We start from the raw sequence: 27,414 nt of genomic DNA on the forward strand, positions 1-27,414 counted from the left end.
CTTCCACTGCTGGCTGTGCTCTTAGAAGACATTGATGGGTAAATTAGAGCAAAATAACAGCACAGAATACTGAGAACCAGGACTGGTGGCTGTAAACAAACTTTATGGGACCGCAGGAAACTTGGCCACACCCATGATAAGTGGTCATCTGGCTAACTAAAATCATGCTGGACCACGGATGTGGCCAGACCAGAGAGTGCCAGACTACAGAGGTTCAACCCGTAAAACATTTCACTTGTTGCCCTATCAAAAAATACTTGTAGAGTACATTGAAAAATATTTATAATATTAAAAGTCTATACAAATTGATTCACATGATAAAGTCAAGATAAAACCTTTCAACATTATCAAAACAAGGCAGTCAGAGTGATTCAGTTAGACTTTTTTCTGTCAGAAATGTCATGCAACTCATTACACGTTTCAATTTAGACAAAAGCCTTCTTTTCTGACAGAACACAGTTCCACTGGGCATTTTCTGATCAGCTCTAGTCTCTAGTGATAGTGGCTAGTTTCACCCAAGTTAAAAGAAACCTGGTGCCCATCAGGGAGAGGGGGAATTCTGTGGTCCCTGAAGAGGGAATATTGTGCACCAGGAAGGGTATTCCCCAAGCGGCGTTGCCTCAGGCAGTTTGGCAGAAATCTTCCCCATGCGTCTCTCTTTGTCTGTTCCCGCTCCAAAAAAAGCACAGTAGAGATGGAGAGAGGCCTCAAGAGTCAGAGTTCTTGGCAAAGGAAAAATTAAATAATTAGTTGCTTTTCAATTTGCTTCCTTTTTCTGAGGCAGCCAAAGAAGGAAAGAGAAAAAATACACAGATCTAGTCTGTCCCTCCCAAGCATTTTGGTGTAGCCCCTGGAATTAGGACTGACCTTGGTCCCTCCTGGACAACCTGCCATGGCTCTCTGAACCTCATAACAGGAAATAATAAAATTTCCATCCAGTGTTCCCAGCGCCGGCTTTTTAAAAGAATGCCTCTCTGAAGTGAGGTCGAGACCTCCCTGAACTCCATACAAAATCAAGGGAAGCGGATACTCAGCAAGAGGGAGCATGTAAGATGCATTTGCTGCACTCCACCTCCTCCTGTGGCGGCTGCTGCTCCACGTTCTGCTTCCAGCGTGGCAACAAGCGTGGCATTAACACAAAGGAGAGCAGAGGAGAAGATCAAAGTGCATGGGAAAGGGTTGGGAACGTGGAAATGTCAAGCAGCAATGTGAAGCGCCAGACCCCTGGCTGCCCCCCAGAGGTATTTTTCTAACACCTGCACATGGCCAGCTCTGACATACGGAGCAGAAGATTGGACGGATGCCAGGCAAATGGAGCAGAAACAAAAAGACGGGGAGCAAAGTGATGGAAAGAGTCTAAATTCGCCCAGAAGCTTCATGTGGGAATGGCTGGGTCAGGTTCTGTGGTCAGTGTTATAGAACCATAGTACACTAGAACTGGAAGTGACCTCGAGAGGTCATCAAGTCCAGTCCCCTGCCCTCACGGCAGAACCAAGCACCAACTAGATCATCCCTGACAGGTGTCTGTCCAACCTGCTCTTAAATCTCTCCAGAGATGGAGATTCCACAACCTCCCTAGGCAACTTATTCCAGTGTTTAGCCACCCTGACAGTTAGGAAGTTTTTCCTAATGTCCAACCTAAACCTCCCTTGCTGCAGTTTAAGCCCATTGCTTCTTGTCCTATCCTCAGAGGCCAAGAAGAATAATTTTTCTCCCTCCTTCTTGTAACACCCTTTTAAATATATGAAAACTGCTATTATGTCCCCTCTGAGTCTTTTCTTCTCCAGATGAAACTAACTCACTTTTTTTCTTGTTCCTCACAGGTCATGTTTTCTGGACATGTAATCATTTTTGTTGCCCTTCTCTGGACTTTCTCCAGTTTGTCCACATCTTTCCTGAAATGTGGCACCCAGAACTGGACACAAGACTCCAGATGATACCTAATCAGTGCAGAGTAGAGCGGGAGAAGGACTTCTCGTGTCTTGCTCACAACACTCCTGTTAATGAATGGTAGAAGCATTTTGGCTTTTTTTGCAACAGTGTCACACTGTTGACTCATATTTAGCTTGTGGTCCACTATGACCCCTAGATCCCTTTCTGCAGGATTCCATCCTAGACAGTCGCTTCCTATTCTGTATGCATGAAACTGATTGTGCCTTCCTAAGTGGAGCACTTTGCATTTGTCCTTATTAAACTTCATCCTATTTACCTCAGACCGTTTCTCCAGTTTGTCCAGATCATTTTGAATTATGACCCTATCCTCCAAAGCAGTTGCAACCCCTCTTTCTACTGTCCTGTAGTCACTCGGTCTGCGTGCCTCAGTTTCCCTGGGCACTACACTGCTATCTAGATGGTCTATTTACCTCAGACCATTTCTCCAGTTTGTTCAGATCATTTTGAATTATGACCCTATCCTCCAAAGTAGTTGCAACCCCTCTTTCTACTGTCCTGTAGTCACACCGTGTGTGTGCCTCAGTTTCCCTGGGCACTACACTGCTATCTAGATGGTCTATTTACCTCAGACCATTTCTCCAGTTTGTCCAGATGATTTTTAATTTTAATCCAGTCCCCTAAAGCACTTGCAACCCTTCCCAGCCTGGCCTGTTTGTCTTTAGACAAGTACTAAATTACAAGTGCAAGCTATACGGCCCTGAGCCAGTTTTAAACCAGTGCAAGTTTGACTCTTCTCTATTCGGGTCCCCACCCCAACCTCCCCACACACAAACTCACTCAGTTTAACACCATGCCTTGCGTTGATAAATTGGTATGCAGCTCTGTGTGCTTAAACCGGCTCTAATTTTAGGCACCAGTAAAATCCATGACTGTGATTCAGATAAGATCTCTCTGGGCTGCATCTGAGCGGTTCCCAGCTCCGTTCGGTCTCCTGGTGCTACTGCAGGGTGCAAATAGACAAGCAGAATTCAAGAGGGACATCACAGAGAAGGTCTAGGCTCTTTCCTTGGGTGAGGATAAATTATTCCCACTGCCTCAGCCGGTCCTGGCCACGCCCTCCCGATCGGCGGGTGGGAGACAGGGTTCTGGCTGAGCAAGGACCTACTCCTATCCCCTTGCAAAGGAAGATTCAGCTGCCCACCCAACACCCCAGAGATTGAGCGCCTGGCACAGGAAGTGGCAAGAAGGGGGGCAGAGGCCCAAATGCACATCCTCCCCTTCCCCCCCCCAGCCCTGTGCAAGGCAATACAGCCCGAGGCTTACCTCCTTTTCCTACGTCAGTCTCCCCGCTTCTACCTCCCTCCCCACCTCCCCTGTGATGCTGATCTCCCTTTAAGGGGAACCAGAGAGGGAACCCTTGATAGGGCCACATCACTACAGCCACGTTACCAGGGTGTGCGGAGGTGGAACTGTGGCTCTAGAGCTAGCACAGAGGCAGGAGGTCTTTGCGTAGATACCTCAGCCTCCTGCTGCGGGGTCTCTGAGGTTTGGGGGATCACACAGGGCATTATTCAGCTTGGGGAGAAGCCCAACTCCTTCCTGTGCTGAGGAGGAGGGCAGCTCCGGGCCTCCTGCATTGCTGCCCTGACTCAATAACTATTAGCCACTGATAACTGTTTGCCCCGTTTTGCTCAATCCCTGGGGGATATGGGTCCTGTATAGCCTCTCCTGTACAGACGTGGCTCTAGCAGCTCAGGATTTAAGCTCTGGAGGTCCCATGGTTTAATCTCCAGAGTCAGCTAAGATGGCGGCCATGACAGTGAATAGGACCATCTGTGAGGGGAAGCTGACAGATTTCTGTGCCCCCAGTTGTGGGCTAGACCTGTGTTTCTCAACCTTTTTTTTTAAAAAAGTACCCCTTTAAAAAAAATATCAGTATCCCCAGGACCTACAGTTTTCAGACACACACATTTTTGTTCTACCATTGCAACACATTTGTTTAAATAACTTAATCGTAGCCAGGCGGGTGATGACATTTTTGGTGTAAAAAGTACAAAAATAATAAAGCGCTGTAAAACTTAAAACAAAAGTTCAGTTTTCTCCACATTTCAGTTGTGTTGATGTACATTCGTACCACTGGTTGAGAAACACTGGGCTAGACTATGGGAGGGGACTGTACGGGACCCATATCTCCCAGGGATTGAGCAAAATGGGGCAAACAGTTATCAGCGGCTAATAGTTATTTAGTCAGGGCAGCAATGTAGTGGGCTTGGAGTTGCCCTCCTGCTTAGCACACGAAAGAGCTGGGTTCCCCCCAAGCCTGTGTGATCCACCCCCAAATCTCAGAGGTCCCGCAGCGTCTGCAGGTGTCTGGCATCAAGGTTTCAGTCTCTTGTTTCATTCCCAAATTAACCCTCTACATGCCAGCAAAAATAAAAGCGGGCAGCCTATAAGAGTTGCTCCCCCAACCCCAGCACAGTCCTCACAGAGGGGCAGGAGAGAGATCCTGGGGAAAATCCTCAGCAACTCAGAACAGAGCGGCGGCCAGGTGGGAAAGGGCTGTGCATTCCAGGCTGACGTTGGGAGTGTGAACCCTGCATCCATTTGCTGGTATAAGTGTGTGGGAAAGTGAATAAGGAAACATTATTTACTTGTTCTTATCACATAAGAACTAGGGGTCTCCAAATGAAAGTAGTAGGTAGCAGGTTTAAAACAAACAAAAGGAAGTTTTTCTTCATGAAGTGCACAGTCAACCTGTGGAACTCCTTGCCAGAGGATGTTGTGAAGATCAGGTCTTTAATAGGGTTAAAAAAGTACTAAATAAATTCATGGGGGTTAGGTCCATCAATGGCTATTAGCCAGGATGGGTAGGGATGGTGTCTCTAGCCTTTGTCAGAGGTTGGGAATGGGTGACAGGGGAGAGATCACTTGATGATTCCCTGTTCCATTTACTCCCTCTGGGGCACCTGGCACTGGCCACTGTGGGCAGACAGGACACTGGGCTGGATAGACCTTTGGTCTGACCCAGTATGGCCGTTCTTATGTTCACTGAGAGGTGGAACTGAACCTGGGATCTGTGTGCATGAGCCTCTACAGCATGAGCTCAAAGCCAGCTGGCTCTCTGCTAAGGCTGCAGAGTAAACTCATTCTCTCTTCTCTGTAAGTGGTCCCAGTGCCGCTCCATGGGACAGCAACCCGCACCCAGCAGGTGTGCGGGTTACATGAGCCTTAACAGGATAGGCCTTTGCTAACCTCTGGCACAGCAGGGAGACTTTTTAGCTGCTATGAAGTCCATGCCCTGCATGGGACTAACCCTATTCAAAGGGACTGTCTTGTTCATAGCCAGGCGTGTTTCGTTCAGGTGCCTCGCTCTGTTTGAAAAGAGATTTTACAGGGCAGATAAGGGAGGAACAAGAGGCAACTCGGGCTGATCCCGTCTCTGGCTCCTTTTCAAGCCATCTTCTTCCATTCAGCGCCCCCCTGAAACCCTGCCACCTATGTCGAGGGAAGAGGGAGTAACTATAACAGCAAACAAGTTACAATTCCCAGCATCGGCCGTGGCCCGAGGCAGAACGTGCTCTGAGATCAATGGCAATTTCACTTGAATACGGGCCAAATGGAAACTTAGGTCAAAACTTGTGAAAACAGGAGCCTAGACTTACCTGCTGACGCTTACACTCAGGGGCCCAGCCTGAATGCTGCACGCCAGCTGGTCAGCAGCTGGGTGGCTGGCACATTAGAAATCAGGCTGCTTGCTCAAGTGTCTAAATGACCTAGGAGCCAAAATCCTGTTGATTTTCAATGAGACTTGTGCTCCTAACTCACTTTTAAAAATTCCACCCCCTTGGTCCGTATTTAGGCACCTGCTTTCGAAAGAATCATAGAATACTAGAACTGGAAGGGACCTCGAGAGGTCATCGAGTCCAGTCCCCTGCCCTCACGGAAGGACCAAATACTGTCTAGACCATCCCTGATAGACATTGATCTAACCTACTCTTAAATATCTCCAGAGATGGAGATTCCACAACCTCCCTGGGCAATTTATTCCAGTGTTTGACCACCCTGACAGTTAGGAACTTTTTCCTAATGTCCAACCTAAACCTCCCTTGCTGCAGTTTAAGTCCATTGCTTCTTGTCCTAACCTCAGAGGCCAAGATGAACAAGTTTTCTCCCTCCTCCTTATGACACCCTTTTAAAACCTGAAAACTGCTATGATGTCCCCCCTCAAGCTTTGGCTTAAAAAGGCAGCAACATTTGGACTACTGGGTATTTCTCAGGTGAGGGGCCCAATCCCTCCCTCCAGCAAAATGCCCACTGAAGCCAACGGGATTTCTGGCTGATTGCAGAACCAAACACTTGATTCAAGATGGTACACCTAAAATGCAGCAACCTCTGGGGTCCAGCGCAGCAGCCAAGTTGTTTAGAGAAAGGGACAGAACAGTGGGGGGGGGGGGGGGGAGAGAGGGAAAGGCAGGGAGAAAAGACTGCTCTGCAACATCATGGTCTAGCTCATTATTATTGTCCAGAGCTATAGGCTCATGTTATAGTCATAGAATCATAGGGGCTGGAATAGACCTCAGGAGGTATCAACTCCAGCCCCCTGCAGGGCCAATCCCAACTCAATCACCCCAGCCAGGGCTTTATCAAACTGGGACTTATACCATCTCATAGAGCTGGAAGGAACCTTGAGAGGTCATTTAATCCATTCCCCTGTCCTCATGGTAAGCCCAAGTACCATCCCTGACAGATTTGCCCCAAATGGCCCCCTTGAGGATTGAACTCACAACCCTGGGTTTAGCAGGCCAATGCTCAAACTGCTGGGCAACCCCTCCCCCACTTAAACATCTCTAGGGATGGAGGTTCCACCCCCTCCCTATTGAACCCATCTCAGAGTTTCCCCACCCTGCTAGGGAAATATTTTTCCCTAATATCCAACCTAGACCTCCCCCACTGCAACTTGAATAGTCTGATCCCAGCAGACAATTCTCAATGTAATATTAGCAGCAGCGACAACATACGGACAGCAGTGCACATCAGTCTCCAAGCAGCTCATGGAAGTCTGATTTCGGAAAGGCCAACGGGGCAGGGAAAGGCAGAAAGCAAAGAGAAGCCTATGCAGAAAAACCAGCAAGTGGACAGTGGCAAGCACCGGACATCCCGCTGCAGGGGTCCCAAACCAGCTAAATAAAGAGGCCAGAGTCATAAAAGCAGCAGTCAACACAAAACTGCCGGTTGCTTAAATCCGACTTCATGCCTTTCCCACTGCTGACAAGGCCTGGGTGCAGGGAAAAGAAAAGCAGCATGTGGCCAATAGGTGGAACGCCCTTGCCAACTGCTCTGAAATCTGCAAACAGCTAAAAATTAAAATAAAAGGAAACCTTTACAACAAGCTCCTTCGTATCCTGCTGGCCAGAATCCCTGCCTGAGCTTCATGAGTTTCTTCAGGCAGCTTTGTTTCACTACAAAATATTTAAATACACACACACTCACACACACACACACACACCATCATTACTCACACACTGTTACTTGCACAACAGCCCTGATGGAGTACAATACCTTCCCCGTCTAAGCGAAGAGAGGCGCAGCGTGGAGAGCAGAGCTGTCAGTGCATTTGTAAGTGGCTGGATGGCAAGTCGGATTTGAAGGAAAGAGGCAGCGGCTGTAGATCATGAACGGCGGGCTTCCTGGAAGTGTTTACATAGGTGGCTCCTAACCCCTCTGACATTGGCTAGGGCAGCTGCTCTCGGGTCAGGGCTTACGCTTTTTTTTTTTTAAAATCACATCCCACATCAGGAAGCTATTGATTCCCAGCACCAAGGAGAGGGACAATCAAAATCAGCACACGGATACAGAACTCCCCATCAGCCGATCTCCAAGCGCTTTATGATGCATGGGCAAGTTTCAAGGCCTGCTTCGCAGATGGGGACTGCTTAGTACTTCACTGTCACAGGTGGGATCCCACCATGCCCCGTCCTCGTGGCCAGATTGCTTTGCCTATCAGCCGCTTTTGGAACATCTACGCTGACTCAAGATCGCAGAAGGGTAAATTCGTCTGTGCAAGACACAGACTGAAAACAGGCCATCCCGTTCCTTTGGGGGTGAGGCAAATTAGCTACCAGAGAATTAATGTTCTCTGTGGAGAGGTCTGCAGATGACATAGAATCATAGAGTCCTAGGACTGGAAGAGACCTCAGGAAGTCATGGAGTTCAGCCCCCAGCAGGACCAACCTCAACTCAATCATCCAGCCAGGGCTTTGTCTAGCCGGGACTTCAAAACCTCTAGGGATGGAGATTCCACCCCCTCCCTAGGGAACCCAGCCCAGTGCTGCCCCACCTTCCTCGGGAAATAGTTTTTCCTCATCTCCAAACTAGACCTCCCCTGTTGCAACTTGAGACCGTTGCTCTTCAGTTTGTCATCTTCCCCCTCTGAGAACAGCCTCTCTCCAGCCTCTTTGGAACCCCCCTTCATGGAGTTAGAGGCTGCTCTCAAATCCCCCCTCACTCGTCTCTTCTGCAGACTAAATAAGCCCAAATCCCTCAGCCTCTCCCTCTAGGTCATGTGCTCCAGCCCCCTCATCATGTTGGTTGCCCTCTCTCCAATGCGTCCACATTCTTTCTGTAGTGGGGGGCCCAGAACTGGATGCAATACTCCAGATGTGGCCTCCCCAGTGCTGAACAAAGGGGAATGGTCACTCCCCTAAGTCTGCTGGCAATGCTCCTCCTAATGCGCCCTAATATGCCGTTAGCCTTCTTAGCTACAAGGGCACCCTGTTGACTCCTGTCCGGTTTCTCATTCACTGTAACCCCCAGGTCCTTTTCCACAGAACTGCTGCTTAGCCAGTTGGTCCCCAGCCTGTAACAATGCTTGGGATTCTTCCATCCCAAGGGCAGGACTCTGCACGTGTCCTTGTTAAACCTCGTCAGATTTCTTTTGGCCCAAACCTCCAATCTGTCTAGGTCACTCTGGACCCTATTCTGCCCTCCAGCATATCTACCCTATTTTAATCTCGAATTTCACAAGCCTTAATTCTCAAGAGCCCATCTGCCCTGCACTGACATTGTATACTGCAAGGTTGTTTTCAAACAAGGCTTGGCTGGGTTCATTGATCAAGGTTGCCCCTCCCCACTAAAATAGTCATGGTCAACATTGTTACACACACACACACACACGCACACACACACACACACACACACACGCCCTCGCCATGGATAAGGATTTTGAATGCAGCTTTCATGTATGGATCATGGAAATGTTTAATCGTGAATTCAAGTATGATTACCCTACCATATTTGTAATCAATAAACTATGGAACTTTCACAACAGAAGGTCGGATCTGAACCGTGTGAAATGGAAACCGTTTTGACGCCTCCTGTGAAATTATGTTTCCATTTTCCGATCCGCAGTAGCACATAGGCAGCCACTGAACATTATATGCTCTGTAAACTTCCTCCTGAAAATGTATCAAAAATTCTGCGGTAAACGTTATTGTCCTCTCCCACTACTCTGTCCACATCAGTCCATCCCCATCAGACACAGCCAATGGTGAACAGCAATAGAAGAACTTGGAAAGATTCTCTCTTTTCTTCCAGGAAATTCTTCTTACCTCCTCTACTACCAGGAATCTCTCTACGAGTTTCTCGCATTTTGTGTCTTGCAGGGTTTTTTGGGAGGGGGCGGGGATCTTGTATAACTTAGGGCCTGGTCCTGCCCCCTACCGAAATCAACAGGAAATCTGCCCCTTTATGTGCTTTGTTATGTGTAAATGGAATACAGTCCAAACCAGTTATATAAAGTCACCGGGAAACTGTTTTTCAAACTACGGGTTGCAAACCAGTATTGGCTCGCAGAATATCACGTGACCAGCAGGTTGCTAAGACAGGCTTCCTGCCTGTCTTGGCACTACAGACCACACTGCATCCCGGAAGTGGCTAACAGCAGTCCAGCTCCTATGTGGCAGGGTTCTGTGCGCTGACCCACTGGCACTCCACACTCCCATTGGCCAGGAATTGGACAATGGGAGCTGGGGGCAGTACCTACAGGCAAGAGCAGCATGCAGAGCCACTTGCAGACCTCTGCCTAAGAGCTGGACTTGCTGCTGGCCATTTTCAGGGTGCAGCAGAGTTTGCAGCACCAGCACAGGCAGAAAGCTCGCCTACTGCTCACCGCTGAACTGCTGACTGGTATTCTCTGAAGGTAAGCTCATATTCAAATCCCAAGCACCAACCCCCTCCCTCAGTTCTGGGCCTGCACCCCCAGGCACAGCCCACACCCCCACAACCCACTCCTGAGCTCCAGCCCAGAGTCCTAGCCCACACCCTGAACCCCTCTGCCCTGCCTCCCAGCCTGGGACCCCTTCCTGCACACCAAGCCCCTCATCCCCAACCCAAGGCTCAAATGCTAGTCAAAATCTATAATTATGCTAGGTCCATGGGCATCAACCATTTTCTTAACTGGGTCACACAAAAAAAGTTTGAAAAGAGCTGCTTTAAAAGGACCAGTTTCACAAAGCTGAAAACAATTAGCAGTCAAATCATAAGGGAGAAAGAATTTAAATAGGAAAATGTGACCGATTTTACTGGGAATTGTCTAATAATGTTTTACTAAATGCCCCAAAAGTCTTTAAGAATAAAATAGCTAGGCTACGAGGGGAAGAAAAAGCAGTCATAGATAGATAGATAGATAGATAGATAGATAGATAGATAGATAGATAGATAGATAGATAGATAGATAGATAGATAGATAGATAGATAGATAGATAGATAGATAGATACGGGAAAGAGGGCCGTTGATAATAATGAATACAAATCAGAAGCTAGAAATTGCAGAAAATTGATAAGGAATGCTAAAGGACACTAAGAGAAATCCATAGCCAGTGAAGTTAAGGACAACTGAAAGAAGCATGGGATTTTCTTGGGGTATGTTTTTTAATTTTTTTAAAAAAATTTAAGGTACATCAGGAAAAAAGGGAACCCCAATAATGGCACTTGTCGATTTACTTGCTGGAAATGGCAGAGTTGTCAATAATGAAGAAAAGGCCAAAATGTTCACTAAATACACCTGTTTGTATCTGGGGGAAAGCAAGATGAAGTCGTTATATCACACACTGATGAAAACAATATTTTCCACTCCAAGCAATAACGAAGGAGAATGCTAATACCAGCTACTGAAGAGAGACATTTTTAAAATCAGCATGACTAGGTAACATGGAGAAGAGAAATCGGAAAACTGCAGGCTCTCTAATTTAACACACAATGGTAACACAATTACTAGTGGCTGGAAGACAGAGCTTGACAAATTCAGACTGGAAAAAAGGTACACATTTTGCGTTTTAAACAGTGACTGTCAGTAACCCCTAGAACAGCTCGCCCAGGCGTCTGGTGCATTCTCCATCAGTGTAAAATCTTTGGATCAAGAGTGGATGTTTTTCTAAGAGACATGTTCAAGTGCAGTGTTTCTCAACCAGTGGTACCAGTATCCTCAGGGGTACTCGAGAGAAGTCTGGGGGGGATACATCAACACAACTGAAATTTGGAGAAAACTGAATTTTTCTTTTAAGTTTTACCGCGCTTTATTATTTTTGTACTTTTTACATCCAAAAATTTCATCACCGGCCCAGGTACGATTAAGTTGTTTAAACAAATGTGTTGCAATGGTAGAAAAAAAACGGTTTGTCCGAAAACTGTAGGGTACTGCGGGTACTGATAATTTATTGTAAAGGGGTACTTTATAAAAAAAGGTTGAGAAACACTGTTCTAGTGTCCTTGAGAAAATGATTCATGGGAGCACCGTGCCTTGTGTTAGACAGGCAGTCAGACTATATGATCACAGAGGTCCCTTCTGGCTCTAAAATCTACTAGTCTACGAATCTTAGACTGAAAACTCTTTGGGGCAGGGAACCTCTGGCTTTCTAAAGTGCCATGCAAGTCAATGGGGCTAAATGAAGGATTGCCATTAATAAAGAGGTTACGCCTATAAATCCAGAAGGGCTTCACAGAAGGCCAAACGCTGAGATCTGTGGGGACCAAATCTAACTCTTCATTACCCTGAGGTGCCAACAGAGATTAAGGAGCCACTGTGCAAAGCACGACACAGACAGCCCCTACCCCAGAGAGTGTACTATGTAACCCAGTGTTTCTTAAACTTTTTAAGACCAAGGAACACCAAACAATATTTTTTTTTAATGAGGAACACCAAAGATTTTGTTGAACAAAAAAAAAAAAAAGTTGCCTGCCCCTTTAAGGGTGGCCATTTTGAATTCTGTTCTCCACAGCGCACGGTTTAAGAAACACTGATCTAACCGACCGAGAGAGTTGAAGTCATGGGATATTTTTCTCTTTATTTAACAGCTGTGGCACAGAATGATTCAATGAGTTGCCCAAGGTCAAACAGAGATGGTGGCAAAGGCAGAACAGAATCCTGGTCTCCCAGCACCTTCACGAGACAAACACTTTTTCTTCTTCTCAGCCCTTCCTCAGCCATGCTCCCATTGACTTTAATAGCACGTTGGCTAAGCAGGTGCAGAATGCCCAGGTAATGGAGACTTCAGGATTCGATCTAATCATAATAAATTACCACTAGGCATGTGCTAAGTCTTCATTCAGTACAAAGGGCAAAGATCTATCATCATCACCATGGGGCACTGTTTCTTTTTCCCAACCGTGGGGCCTTTCACAGATCTACTTGTGCAATGAGTTTTTGCAGTGACTTGCTGGCTTCCCAGTCCACCTTTCCTCAGACCAGCTTTTAACCCTGTCCTCTGCCTCGCTGGGAGCTGGCACGGTTTTCTGTTCAAGCCTGGAAACACGAGCGCATGCCACATTGAAACCAGCCGTTCCGGAGAATGAGCAGTGATACAAAGCAGAAAAGGAAAAAAAAATATCACCCAGCTGTGAAAACAAAGATTAAAAATGGAGATCCTACAACGTTCCTATCTTGGCCACCCTGTGGAAACGGAGCAAGACCATCAGTGGAGGTCAGTCCCCCCCCCCCACCCTCTTCACCACAATGGGGATTTTTTTCATGAATGAATGTTGATAAGGAAGAAGGAAGTGGAGTTTTAGGGGAAAGGGGGTGGGATGGGGGATCCAGCCAACCCTTCCCAAACCGTTTCAGTTTTGTGATGCTTTTGCAGCTCAGTGCAGGATAATGCAACAGGGCAACGGCACAGGTACAATGAGGCCAGTACACAACACTAAGGCCTGGTCTACACTAGGCCTAAGGCTACACTAGACCAGGCAGGTCGGCTTAATATACGCCATCCAGCTATGCAAAATATGTAGCTGGAGTCAGCTTACCTTAAGCTGAGCCACCACAGTGTCTATGCTACAAGAGGCTTACGAGAAAACACGCTCCCGTTGGCTTCCTTTACTGATTGCAGATCGAGGAGTATTGGACGTCAGCGGGAGCTACCATCAGTGTTCTATTTGAGGATCTACACTAGACCCTCTAAATCAAACGCCAGACGATCAACCTCTGGAGGGTCGATCTTCTCCATAGTGTAGACAAGCCCTAGGAGTTTAGATCAAATATAGCCATGTGAGGTTGTTTTTCTAAACAGTAAGTCCACACTACCAAAGCCGTTCTGTTGACTTTAAGGGCCGATACAGTCAATTTTGGGTACTCGTGCATTTAGGAAGAGTAACACACATTTCGACCTTGCATGGTTGAAAGTCGAGGTTCTTAGCCTCTTGGAGGCATCCCACAGTCCCTTGTTCTGACCGCTCTGGCCAAAACTAGTGCCTCTCCTACTTTAATCAGACACAGAAAGAGTTCTCCATCTGCTTTATGCTGTGGACCGGCCCGTAAGGCAGGAACCCTCTCAAGACATATCCAGGTGCATACTCACACATAGGACAGATGAACAAGGTGTTATTCACTGAGTTGAAACAGCTTGTGTACCCCCAGCACTTCTTACACTAAACTTCACTATTGCCTAAGAAACCTTACTGGGTTCCAACAGATGGATCATCTTTCAGGGACCCTCTTGGCATCTCTTCTCACAATCCCTAGCCCCCATGCTTTTCCTGCAGCAGCTCTACTGGAGAAAAACTGTCATCTGAGCAAGCATGTGTATGCAAAAGGAAGTTTTTCTTCACGCAGTGCACAGTCAATCTGTGGAACTCCTTGCCAGAGGATGTTGTGAAGACCAGGACTTTAATAGTGTTCAAAAAAGAACTAGATAAATTCATGGAGGATAGATTCATCAATGGCTATTAGCCAGGATGGGTAGGAATAGTGTCCCTAACCTCTGTCTGTCAGGGACTGGGAATGGGCGACGGGGAGGAATCATCCTGTTCTGTTCATTCCCTCTGGGCCACCTGGCATTGGCCACTGTTGGCAGACATGATGCTGGGCTAGATGCACCTTTGGTCTGACCCAGTCTGGCCATTTTTATGTTCTTAATGTCCAGTGTACTTGGAACCCATCCTCACTGGAGTCTTCAAGGGCTACTGCCAACTGGATAAACCAAATAATAGACTCTTTCCCACAATGGCTGATCCTGCAGGGTTACACTGTGTTGGTGCTACTAACTCCCTTCCCCAGGAGAAAAGATTTGACTCCAGGGTCACTCTGAAGCACCTGCTCTCATCCTCCTGGGTCCTCTAGCTGATTGTTTTGTCTTCCATACACAGTGGCTCCAATGTTGGTGCTGCCTAATTTGACACAGTTGAATTCACACCAAAGGAGGCGACGGATAAATAAAGGCCTGAAGAAACTGGTTTGACTTTAGATTGCTACAAAAAGTGCCCAGGAAACCTAAAGCAGCGAGGACTGGACTGCAGCTAGTGGCAAGGGTCTCTGGGCTAGGTCCTGGCATAACTGAAGGGAGCTCCTTTCGTTTAATCACAGCAAAGCAGATTTACACCAGCCGACGGATGACTGACAAATGCTTTGCTGCTACAGAAGCAACACAGAAGTGCTCAGGGGACAGGAGGGATTTGGAAATGTCGGCAACAGGATTCTCCCGGAGCAGCAAAGGAACAGTGGGAGGATATTCTTGAGAATGCAATCTTTGGGACTTTCTCCACTAACGACCTGACTCATCCTTTATCTCACTTATACAAACAGCCTCAGCACCGTCTCTGTGTGGGGACAGAAGATGGGAGTCAGAATACAAATCCCTAAGGATGTCATGTTTCATCACTTCCCCAAGAGAAAAACATCTACAGGGCTCTGCAGTAACGATGCAAAACGTGTAAATGAGTTTTCATGGGCGCAGCCCACTTCTTCAGATGAGTGGAGCAAGAGGCACAGGTGTTAAATATAAATCAGGTAATATTCAACACCACATTGCATCAAAAGCTAAGGACTGGACACTTACACCCGCTCTATTAGCATCATTTAGGCACTATATTTGACAGGGGTTTTTTTCTCCTTCCTTTCTCCTCTTTTTCTGCTTTAAATTTGGGAGGTTTCTCAGCTCCTCTGTGCCTCTTGCTCCACTCATCATCTGAAAATGTGGGCTGTGCCCCTGAAAGCTCATGCTACTATCTATATTTCGGTTAGTCTCTAAGGTGCTGCAAGACTTAGGAAGGAACAATCAGTTCCATACATACAAGATGGGAAGCGACTGTCTAGGAAGGAGCATGGCGGAAAGGGATCTAGGGGTCATAGTGGACCACAAGTTGAATATGAGTCAACAGTGTGATGCTGTTGCAAAAAAAAGCAAATATGATTCTAGGTTGTATCAACAGGTGTGTTGTAAGCAAAACTCGTGAAGTCATTCTGCCGCTCTACTCTGCACTAGTTAGGCCTCAGCTGGAGTACTGTGTCCAGTTCTGGGCGCCACATTTCAAGAAAGATGTGGAGAAATTGGAAAGGGTACAGAGAAGAGCGACAAGAATGATTAAAGGTTTAGAGAACATGACCTATGAAGCCAGGCTTCATGAACTGGGCTTGTTTAGTTTGGAAAAAAGAAGATTAAGGGGGGACATGATAGCGGTTTTCATATATCTAAAAGGGTGTCACAAGGAGGAAGGAGAAAATTTGTTCCTCTTGGTTTCTGAGGACAGGACAAGGAGTAATGGGCTTAAAGTGCAGCAGGGGAGGTTTAGATTGGACATTAGGAAAAAATTCCTAACTGTCAGGGTGGTCAAATATTGGAATAAATTGCCAAGGGAGGTGGTGGAATCTCCCTCTCTGGAGATATTTAAGAACAGATTAGATAGACATCTGTCAGGGATGGTGTAGACGGAGCTTGGTCCTGCCTTGAGGGCGGGGGGCTGGACTCGATGACCTCTCGAGGTCCCTTCCAGTCCTATGATTCTATGAAGACTTGATCCCTCTCCTGCCATCCATTTCCAGCCCTTGACAAACAGAGGCTAGGGACACCATTCTTACCCATTCTGGCTAATAATTATTGATGCACCAAACTTTCATGAATTTATCTAGCTCTTTTTTGAATCCTGTGAAAGTCGCAGTCTTCACAACATCCTCTGGCAAGGAGTTCCACAGGTTGACTGTGCGTTGCATTAAGCAAAAATTCCTTTTGTTTGTTTTCAACCTACTACCTATTAATTTAATGTAGCGACCTCTAGTTCTTATGTTCTTATGTAAATAACTTTTCCTTATTCACTTTTTCCACACCAGTCATGATTTTATAGATTCTATCGTATCCCCTCTTAGTCTCCTCTTTTCTAAACTGAAAAGTCCCAGTCTTATTCATCTCTCTTCATATGGCAGCCATTCCAAACCCCCCTTCCATCACTTCATCTCCAATCTTTTTCAAAATGCAGCTGAAAGCTTGTGTTCTCCCTTGGCCAACTTTGTGACTTTTGGCTCCTTGTGTAATTGCCCGTTTATGATGTCCAAGAAACATTTTCCAAAGCTGAATGGAAAATTAAAGGATGGGTACCACAGCCACATTGCCGCTGCCTTTGAGAACGGGGATTTTCATTTCCTGCCTCCATCGGCCAACCCCCCCTTCCGTACACCAAGAGAGAAAAAACCTAGCGCATTTCAGACACTAAATCACATTGTTTGACTCATACAGTTCAATTACACCTAGTTCCAGCTATTGAAATGGAGGCCACCTTCTCCAGCCCAGGGGAACTGACCCTTTTATTGTCACCGATGCAGGGGGAAGTCATGATGACATACATTATTATGGGCTATTATTTCTTTCCCATATTGTTTTGCTGAGTCTGGAATTCCAAACAACAGGGAGGAGAGGCGATGGCTCCGGAGACTGGTGATGGGCTATGAAGACTCTCACCTTAGTAGAGAGGCCGGGGCCTGGATGGGGTGGAGAACGCGTTCTGGGTTTCACCTCCACAGGCCCGGTGAGGAGGGTGCTTTGGTTGTTAGCTAACTGGGAGCATGCAAGTAGACGATTGCCAAAGAATATGAAGCATTGTTGACGGGCTTGGTAGGACCAGCAGAGTTGGTCATGACTGGGCCCTGCAAGTGGCTTCCTTTGTGCAGCTCTTCACAGCTGCTCGGTGAGGGGGCAGAGAGAGACACACACACCCCAGCACAGCAGGGTTAAAGGAAACCTGCGGGTTCTGCTAGCCCCACCCCGTTATCCCAGCAGCCAATGCCAGGCCGGGAGAGAGAGAAAAGAAGGGTGCAGGGCTCCGTGGGGGCTGACTGGCACATGTAAGCCGTCACTTGCTGTAAGTCCAAACTGGGGGGCAATGCGACTAGTGGGGCCACGCCTCAAACTACAGAGACTTGTAGGAAGTAGCCCAGGGAAACTGATCTGGACACACGCCCACCCCTGCCGGGAGGGAGACCAACCCCCTGTGTTTAGGGGCTGAACTACACCCTGTCCTATGCTGGGTACCAGCGGAAAGGGAGGACCTGAGACTCCCTACCATCTCCTCTGGCTTGCCAGCCCTGCAATCTAACCACTAGGCCGCCCAGCCACAAAAAGACCCTGTCACAAGCTCTTAAGCAAGTCCAGCATGTCCCATCCACCTGACTCCGAGACAGCAAAACCAAGGCAGATTGCGAACAACCTCCCTGCCCTCTCCCAACCCCCTGTTTGGGAAGAATTCCAATTAATAATTTGCTTAACGAGCATCCTCTGCCACTGCACTTGACCTAGCGATCGTCAGCTTCCTAATCTCTCATGGACATCCACACTAACTCCCTCCATTAACCCACGGAGGAAGGACCTCCCTTCACGAAGCCGCGGCGGGAATTCCCATCGCAAGCAATGTTAGACTCCATGAGGTAGAGGGCAGATCACACATCCCCGGGCCGGCTTGGTGCTGCAAAACACTTCCCTGCCCCTGTTGCAAAGCTGGCACAGAACAAGGAGACTGGATTCCTTTTGATGAATGAGTTCCCCCAGAACCTTATGTCACCTTCCTGGCTGCCGGTAGTGGCACATTCCTGCGTCCTCCAGCCCCATTCAGACGATCCCAGCCCAGGCTGAAAATATTTATTTTGGCTGCTTCCTTGGAAACCTCCTATTCTGAGGAGCCATGAGAGGGTAGAGTCAACGGCTGTGCCTGTCTCCGCCCGAGTACATGACTCAGATGCAGTCGCCCCAGCCAAAACCCCACCTTACTGGATGGAGCAGCAACGGCTTATCCCCCGCGCCAGAACAAACCCGGAGTCACTCCACAGGTGTCAGGAGAGTGATTCTGGGTACAGTGGGGGTGGGAAACAGTGTTCCCATCCCAGGATAAAATGGGGGATTTCTACGACTTTCCCACCCTGCATTGGGACAAAGCCCAAAACGTTCAAGCATGTCCCTAAAAAGGAAGAGAAAGGCCCTCTGCAGAATAGCTTGGGGGGAAAGTGTGAGACATGCGTCCATGGCCGTGTCTCCCACACCTCAGAAGGGCTGAAGCCCACAGCAGGGGCGGACACCCTGCAGCTAGAGGGCCACATACCGCCCCTTGGGGTTCTAGGTGTGGCCCATGAGTCTAAACTACCAGTATCAGGGGGGTAGCCGTGTTAGTCTGAATCTGCAAAAAACAACGAGAAGTCCTGTGGTACCTTATAGACTAACAGATTTATTGGAGCATAAGCTGCACATCAGCTGCTAGAAGTGGGCCTCATCCTCCCTGCCTGAATTGACCTCGTTTTCTCCAACCTTATCTGGATTGGAACTCTTTTCTTATGCCTGTATATTTATACCTGCCTCTGGAATTTCCACTACATGCATCTGACAAAGTGGGTCTTTGCCCACGAAAGCTTATGCTCTAATAAATCTGTTAGTCTATCAGGTGCCACAGGACTTCTCATTGTTTAAGCTACCAGGCTACGTCTAGACTGGCATGATTTTCCAAAAATGCTTTTAAAGGAAAAGTTTTCCGTTAAAAGCATTTTCGGAAAACCACGTCTAGATTGGCAGGATGCTTTTCCGCAAAAGCACTTTTTACGGAAAAGCGTCTGTGGCCAAACTAGACACGGTTTTCTGCAAAAAAGCCCCGATCGCCATTTTTGCCATCGGGGCTTTTTTGCGGAAAACAGTACTGTGCTGTTTACACTGGCCCTCTTGCGCAAATGATTTGCGCAAGAGGACTTTTGCCTGAACGGGAGCAGCACAGTATTTCCACCAGAACACTGACGATCTTACGTGAGATCGTCAGTGTTCTTGTGGAAATTCAAGCAGCCAGTGTAGAGAGCTGGCAAGTTTTTCTGCAAAATCATATGATTTTGCAGAAAAACTTGCCAGTCTAGACACAGCCCCACTGTTACTACTAAAGTCTGACTGGAGGTGGGACAGTTTTACAGCGTCCCAGAAAGCCTCATCTACGTACCTCTCAGCCTCCCTCAGCTCCTCCAGGTCAGCCACCCTGGCCTCCAAAGTCCGTGCACGGTCTCTGAGGGCCAGGAGTGTCTTGCACCGAATCACACTTAAGGCCACCCGCCCATAGGGCAGGTAATCATACATGCTACACTGGGTGCAATAAACAGGATAGCCCCCACTCTGCTTCTGGGCTTCTGCCTGCCATCTCTCCACAGAGAATTAGATTACTGGGAGGGCTTGTATTTAAATCAGGTAGTGTTAGTTTTGGTTTTAGTTTAGTTTAAAAATTGTAAAGAATGCCAAGTGTACCTAGCCCCCTTCCAACTCCTCCCCTCGACTCCCTCACGAAACTCCCTGTTAGCTGCCCCTGTCCACAAAGCCTCTTCTGAAAAAGGTCTTTCAGAAGAGGGTGTGTGTGGATGCTCCACTGCTGCTATGTCGAAATTCGCCCCTCCCCCGGGGCCATTCTACGTTATTCCTCCCCAGTGCCTCCTGGGACTCTAAATCAAGATAGCACATCTACATTAGGGGCGCCTCCTTGGACTAATGTAAAGGCTTCCCTGTAGTATGGACGCTCTATAGAGAAATAAGCTATTTCAGATCTCTTCCGGAATAGCTTTTTCCAAAATAAGCTTGCAGTGTAGACATAGGTGAGAACTGACTAAGGCTCTCACTCCAAATTCAGCACTGAGTCATCTCCCAGACAGGAGGAGCAAAAGCCACCAAACTATCCCCCACCCTGAAATAGCTGGCACCCCATCAATGCAACCACATCTGGAAAATCCAACCCAGCCTCGAGTGCCCCCCTCTAATTTCCTGTGTTTATACTTGGAATCGGTTGGTCACACATGGAAACCTTAAACTCCATCACCAGGTCCTTCTGCTTCTGAAGGAGACAATTTCAATGATGTGCATCTAAAATATGTCTCCACCCCACGCCCAAAAATCTTCCAGCCCATGGTAATGAGTAAGTCCCTCTTGAATTTGCCTGGATCCGTTAGACCACATCTGCTAACCAAGACCACAACTCAGCAACATCTTTTCCCCTGGATCTGACCAAGCAGAATCCACATGCCTCTGCCCCACATCTGGATTTGAGAGCCCCTAATTTAGTTGGGGGGTGGCTCCGCTTGGCTGCAACTCACACTTGCACATTCCTTTAGGTCTCCTTTCTGCCCGTGCCTTGAAAATGCTTTCTCCCAAAGGGCCGTGGACCGGCCCTGGGCACCTCTAGCTGCAGTCGATCAAGATACAGTTCCTGTTTTAATTCAACAATGCCTCATTGAAAGGCAGTCCCCCCGCCTCGTGTGCTTGGCACATTCTCAGCCATGGGCGCCCTTGGAGGAGGAGTTGCATCAGGGGGCGAAGTGCTACTCCCTTGAACAGCAAGCTGCGGGCACACTGCTGATAAGTGAATCACTCTGTGTGCTCATTGTCCTCTGAAGATAAGCCCTTAACCCTGACATCACCGTGCGGTTGTGGATTTGCTTTGGCAGCCTAGACAGCTCTGAGATGTCACAGCCAAGGGGCACTCCCCACATCCCTGTTCAGACAGCATTCCCGGCTGTCTCAGAGTGGATGGAATGTTACAGCAGGGAACGACGCAAAACTGACATTCCTCCACCCGTAATAATTATTTTGGGAAGAAAGAGCTTCACTTTTTTTTCCAGGAGACTAAGTGTGGAGTGACTGTCTTGGAATAACCCAGAATCACAGGGTTGGAAGAGACCTCGGGAGTCATCCAGTCCAACCCGCTGCCCAAAGTCCAACCCGCTACCCAGGACTAACCCCAACTAAATCATCCCAGCTAGGACTTAAACACCTCTAGGGATGGAAATTCCACCCCCTCCCTAGGGAACCCATCCCAGTGCTTCACCAACCTCCTAAGGAAATAAAAAACAGGACTATGTAGCACTTCGTTTTTCCTAATCTCCAACCGAGACCTCCCCCACTATAACTTTAGACCATTGTCCCTCATTCTGCCATCTGCCACTACTGAGAACAGCCTCTCTCCATCCTCTTTGGAACCTCCCTTCAGGGAGTTGAAGGCTGCTCTCAAATCCCCCCTCACTCTTCTCTTCCGCAGACTAAACAAGCCCAAATCCCTCAGCCTCTCCTTGTAAGTCATGTGCTCCAGCCCCCTTATCATTTTGGTTGCCCTGTGCTGGACTCTCTCCAATGCGTCCACATCCTTTCTGTAACAGGGGGCCAGAAATGGACACAGTACTCCAGATGTGGCCTCACCAGTGCTGAATAAAGGGAATAATCACTTCTCTAGATCTGCTGACAGTGCTCCTAATGCACCCTAATAGGCCATTAGCCTTCTTGACTGCAAGGGCACACTGTTGACTTACATCCAGCTTCCCATCCACTGTAATCCCCGTGTCCTTTTCTGCTCAACTGCTGCTTAGCCAGTCGGTCCCCAGCCTGTAACAATGCTTGGGATTCTTCCGTCCCAAGTGCAGGACTCTGCACTTGTCCTTATTGAACCTCATCAGATTTCTCTTGGCCCATTCTGGCAGCTGCCATTTAGCTGCTGGTCGGGTACCGCTCAAGCAACAGCAGCGCCAGCTCACCCCCAGTGTCCTTGGCTTGGACCTCATGGGAGGAAAGGAGAGTTGAATTCTCTGGCCTGTTCAATCCTTGGCCAACAAAGGAGCTGATTGGCACAAATGCACTGGGACTCCAGGATGCTTGTAGGTTAGGCACTGAAATGAAGCCAACAGACTCTTTTCACAGTGACCAACGAGCCATCGTGAGATGGGTCACTAACCTCCGGCACTGGAGTCTCACCCGTGTCCCAGAAAAGCGCTGTCACCTGGTAGCAGGAAGGAACGACGCTTGTCCCATCTCTAGAGTTGCTCCCCCAGATCTTAAAGCGCTCAACAGACTTGGGCACGCCCAGTATCTTCTCCCACGGGGCCGAGAGGCGAAATGACTTACTCAGCTCACAGAGAGCAGGTGTATTGGGGACCGGCCTCAGGTCTCCTCCCTCCGAGACCACCCAGACTTTCTGGAGATCACACACAGGAGGGCCCAGACAGAGGCACAACGCTCTGGGGAAGTCCCGTTGATCAATGGGTGCATGAGCCCTGTGGACTAGACCAGAGCTTCTGTCTCTGTGTGGGGAGGAAAGCTACACAAAGCGTTGCTTCCATGCGACCTCTGCAGAGCCCCATGTCCTTGGTTTATAAGAAGCTCAACAGGAGAGACCTCATGCACTTCGGGGTCAGCAAATGAAATGACTAGGTAGCAGGTTTAAAACAAACCAAAGGAAGTTTTTCTTCATGCAGCGCACAGTTAACCTGTGGAACTCCTTGCCAGAGGATGTTGTGGAGGCCAAGATTACAATAGGGTTCAAAAAAGAACTACATACATTATGAACAAGATACATTAATGGAGGAAAGATCCATCAATGGCTATTAGCTAGAATGGGCAGGAATGGTGTCCCTGGCCTCTGTTTGTCAGAGGCTGGGAATAGGTGACAGGAGAGGGATCACTGGATGATTCCCTGTTCTGTTCACTCCCTCTGGGCACCTGGTATTGGCCACTGTCGGAAGATAGGACACTGGGCTAGATGGACCTTTGGTCTGACCCAGTGTGGCCGCTCCTATGTCCACTTTTCCGGACTCTCTTCCGGGCTGGTTCTTTTCAGAAGATTTTATTGTGGTTCATTGCTACTAAGGTCTTGCTACACTCACCTATAGCACAATGCCATTTAAGTAAGCCATAAGTTCAGGAAGGATACTTAAGACAAGGGACAGGTACTTAGGAGAGCTAGGATCACATTCTGGGTCTGCCACAGGCTTCCTGCCTGACCTTGGGCAACTCACTCAGTCTCTCCAGTTTCCCAGTCTTTTTCTGCCTTATCTATTTGAACTAGAAACTCTGCAGAGTAAGCCCTCTCGGTACAGAACCAAGCACAATGCGGACCAGTTTTCAGTGGGATCCTCTGAACACTAGTACAGTAAAACCGTGTTATCTGGCACGCTCGCAGATTAGGGTGTTCCGGTTATCTAAAAATTCCAGTTATCTGAGAATCCCATCAACCTAGGAAAAACCAATGGACAATAATAGTAAAACTCAAGCTTTTACTATTGGTAGTTTTATAGTTTGAGGCAGTTGGTCTCACATTTCTATTTTGAGTTAAAGAGGATTAGTACTTCTTAAATAAAAAATTGTTAAGCCAGTCACGGTAAACCAAGCCAGGCCTGTGTGCTTGAAGATGTGCCAGTATTGTGGCTGGTGGCAATGCTGGTTAACAAAGTTTTCTGGTTAACAGAGTACCAGATAACAAAGGTGTCACTGTATAAAAGAAATAGTCCTGACCGGAAAACAAACAATCCCGTGCTGAAGGCAGTGGATGGTATGATGGTACATTAGAATTACGCAAATTAGTCAGGCAGAGAAGTCACCAACCTCCTGTACAAAGTTCCCTTTAATCTTTTCCATCCCTGTGCAGAATAATTTTGTGTGCACAGAGGCATGTGCAGATGTGCACCACCAGTAGAAACACATGTTGCTGTTCTATGGCTGGCTGTGGGTGCTCTGCTAATCAGCTGGGTGGTATGTGACTCTCCTAAGCGGCCACAACAAGCACCCAGTTTAGTGGGAACCCTGATCCTGTACAAACTAGCGCTGGAGCATGACGTGTCTCCTCCTCACCCTCAGTGCATAATGGCCTCCCTTCAGCCATTTGAAAGCACTTTGGGGGAGAAATAACAGTTGCAGCAGAAAGGAAACTGGAATTTTAACTAGCTCTGTCTGCAGCGTTCTAGGAAATAGCTGAGCAGGACAACAAGCAATAGCATTGTCCTGGACAGGAAAGAGATGACAATAAACGTGTGTCCGAGAGGGGTCTGGTGAAATTCAGATTTGATCAGGCCTCAGTGTTTTGAAATGTAAACTCTTCTGGGAGCCCACCCATGGGAAACGTTGCAAAAACATCCAAGGCTAATTGAAGTTGATGGAGAGACTCTGGACTGCAGTGGATGTGGGATCAGTCCTTCATATTGCCACTGGTTGTTTTTAGAAGATGCTTTCCCCTCATTTGTCAAAATCTTTTCTCTGAAGTAGATTCTGGTAAATCTCAGAATTAAGCAAAAGTTGACGAGGACGTTAACAACAAGTCAGAAGTTTGGAGGAGAGGGGTTTAAATCTACCCTCAGGCCATAGATAAAAGTTCCTCACTTCTAACTGCTTCAAGCAGATTAAAACCAGACACTTCAAGTTTTGTCATTAGGGCCCTACCAAATTCACAGTCCATTTTGGTCCATTTCACAGTCCTAGGATTTTACAAATCATAAATTCAGAACATCTAAATGGCCAGACTGGGTCAGACCAAACATCCATCTAGCCCAGTGTCCTGTCTGCCAACAGCGGACAATGCCAGGTGCCCCAGGGGGAGTGAACAGAACAGGGAATCAAGCGATCCCTCCCCTGTCACTCATTCCCAACCCTGTCAAACAGAGGCTAGGGACACCACTCCTACCCATCCTGGCTAACAGCCATTGATGGACCTAACCTCCATGAATTTATCTAGTTCTTTTTTGAACTTTGTTAAAGTTCTGGACTTCAAAACATCCTCTGGCAAGGAGTTCCACAGGTTGAATGTGCTGCAAGAAGAAATATTTTCTTTTGTTTTAAATCTGCTGCCTATTAATTTAATTTGGGCTATGTCTATGCAGCAGCATTATTTCGGAATGACATCCGTTATTCTGGAATAAATTAGTGTGTGTCTACACAGTAAGCCCACTATTTCAAAATAAATTCGAAATAACGGGCTTCTTACTCCGACTCCTGTAACTCTCATTGTACAAGGAACAAGAGAAGTCGGGGGAAGAGTTCTTTATTTCGAAATAACTGCTGTGTAGACAGTGCCAAAACTCAAAATAAGCTATTTGGACTTAAGCGATGCAATTAGCATAGCTCAAGTTGCATAGCTTATTTCGAGTTTAGCCTTGCTGTGTACACGTGCCCTGGGTGAGCCCCTAGTGTTTGTGTTATGGGAAGAAGTAAATAAATGTTCCTTATTTACTTTCTCCTCTCCAGACATGATTCTCTCCAGACATGATTTTTCAAGGGTCTGTTTTGGGACCCGTACTGTTCAATATCTTCATCAATGATGTAGATATTGGGATAGAGAGTACACTTATTAAGTTTGCAGATGATACCAAACTGGGTGGGGTTGCGACTTCTTTGGAGGATAGGGACATAATTCAAAATGACCTTAGCAAGTTAGAGAAATGGTCAGAGGTAAACAGGATGAAGTTTAATAAAGAGAAATGCAAAGTGCTCCACTTAGGAAGGAACAATCAGTTCCATACATACAAGATGGGAAGCGACTGTCTAGGAAGGAGCATGGCAGAAAGGAATCTAGGGGTCATAGTGGACCACAAGTTGAATATGAGTCAACAGTGTGATGCTGTTGCAAAAAAAGCAAATATGATTCTAGGTTGTATCAACAGGTGTGTTGTAAGCAAAACTCGTGAAGTCATTCTGCCGCTCTACTCTGCACTAGTTAGGCCTCAGCTGGAGTACTGTGTCCAGTTCTGGGCGCCACATTTCAAGAAAGATGTGGAGAAATTGGAAAGGGTACAGAGAAGAGCGACAAGAATGATTAAAGGTCTAGAGAACATGACCTATGAAGCCAGGCTTCATGAACTGGGCTTGTTTAGTTTGGAAAAAAGAAGATTAAGGGGGGACATGATAGCGGTTTTCAAATATCTAAAAGGGTGACACAAGGAGGAAGGAGAAAATTTGTTCCTCTTGGTTTCTGAGGACAGGACAAGGAGTAATGGGCTTAAAGTGCAGCAGGGGAGGTTTAGATTGGACATTAGGAAAAAATTCCTAACTGTCAGGGTGGTCAAAAATTGGAATAAATTGCCAAGGGAGGTGGTGGAATCTCCCTCTCTGGAGATATTTAAGAACAGATTAGATAGACATCTGTCAGGGATGGTGTAGACGGAGCTTGGTCCTGCCTTGAGGGCGGGGGGCTGGACTCGATGACCTCTCGAGGTCCCTTCCAGTCCTATTATTCTATGATTCTATAACTCCACTCGTGATTTTCAGCTATTTAAATCTGAAATGGCACAGGGCTGCAAAAGGAGTTTGGGGGGTTGCAGTATATTGTAGTGGGTGAGGGGGGGAGTTGTGGCCCTGCTACCCTTTTTTCTGCGCTACTGCTGGTGCTGGCGCTTCCTTTTGAACTGGGCCCTCTGTCAGCAGCTGCCATTCTCCAGCTGCCCAGCTCTGGGGTCAGTGCAGAACTCAGGGTAGCAGTATTGCAGCCCCCCTCTAAATGAACCTTTGCACCCCCTGGAAATCTCTTTCGGGTCAGGCCCCTCCATTTGAGAAACCCTGGTCTCCCCCCTGGAATGTGCATAGTATAGGCTAAAAGCAATTTCACAGGGGGGAGACCAGATTTTACGGTCCGTGGCGCATTTTTGAAGGCCATGAATTGGGTAGGGCTCTATTTACCATCTCTCTATATTTTAAAGTGCGTCTGTCTGTCTGCGAGTCCCTCTGTCCCAGAACTCCCACTAAACAGGAAGAGCTAGAGCCAGCAAACTGGGTAGGCAGCTTCCTTTTCTCCTAACTTCAAGAAAGCCAGGGCTTGGTTGCCAGGACAACTGGATGCTCTGGGAAAAGGACTGTTTTCCATAACATGCAAAGGGAGGGGCTGCTGTCCGGAGGGAGGCGAGATGAAAGTGGCTGCTGAGGGCAGCAAGCCCGCAGGGGAGAGTTAGCCTGTAGCGTCCACTGGGGGCAGCTGCTCCATCAAGGGAATGGCCAGCCAAGGTGGGGCCCC

General features: G+C 47.6%; 1 protein-coding gene across 5 annotated transcripts in view; it reads right to left on the minus strand.

Moving 5' to 3' along the window:
• Positions 1–27,414, minus strand: part of GJC2 (gap junction protein gamma 2) — a 78,828-nt gene that overhangs the window by 41,647 nt on the left and 9,767 nt on the right. Inside the window, exon 1 of one of the 5 annotated variants that reach the window (XM_075922950.1) lies at positions 7,453–7,657. The exons of the other annotated variants lie outside the window; for them this stretch is intronic. The gene's annotated coding sequence lies outside the window, so the exon portion shown is untranslated. Of the gene's footprint in view, positions 1–7,452; positions 7,658–27,414 lie in introns of those variants that run through there. 5 annotated transcript variants of the gene reach the window in all.

The sequence above is a fragment of the Pelodiscus sinensis genome, chromosome 2, assembly GCF_049634645.1.
Source record: "Pelodiscus sinensis isolate JC-2024 chromosome 2, ASM4963464v1, whole genome shotgun sequence".
Lineage (NCBI taxonomy): Eukaryota > Metazoa > Chordata > Testudines > Trionychidae > Pelodiscus > Pelodiscus sinensis.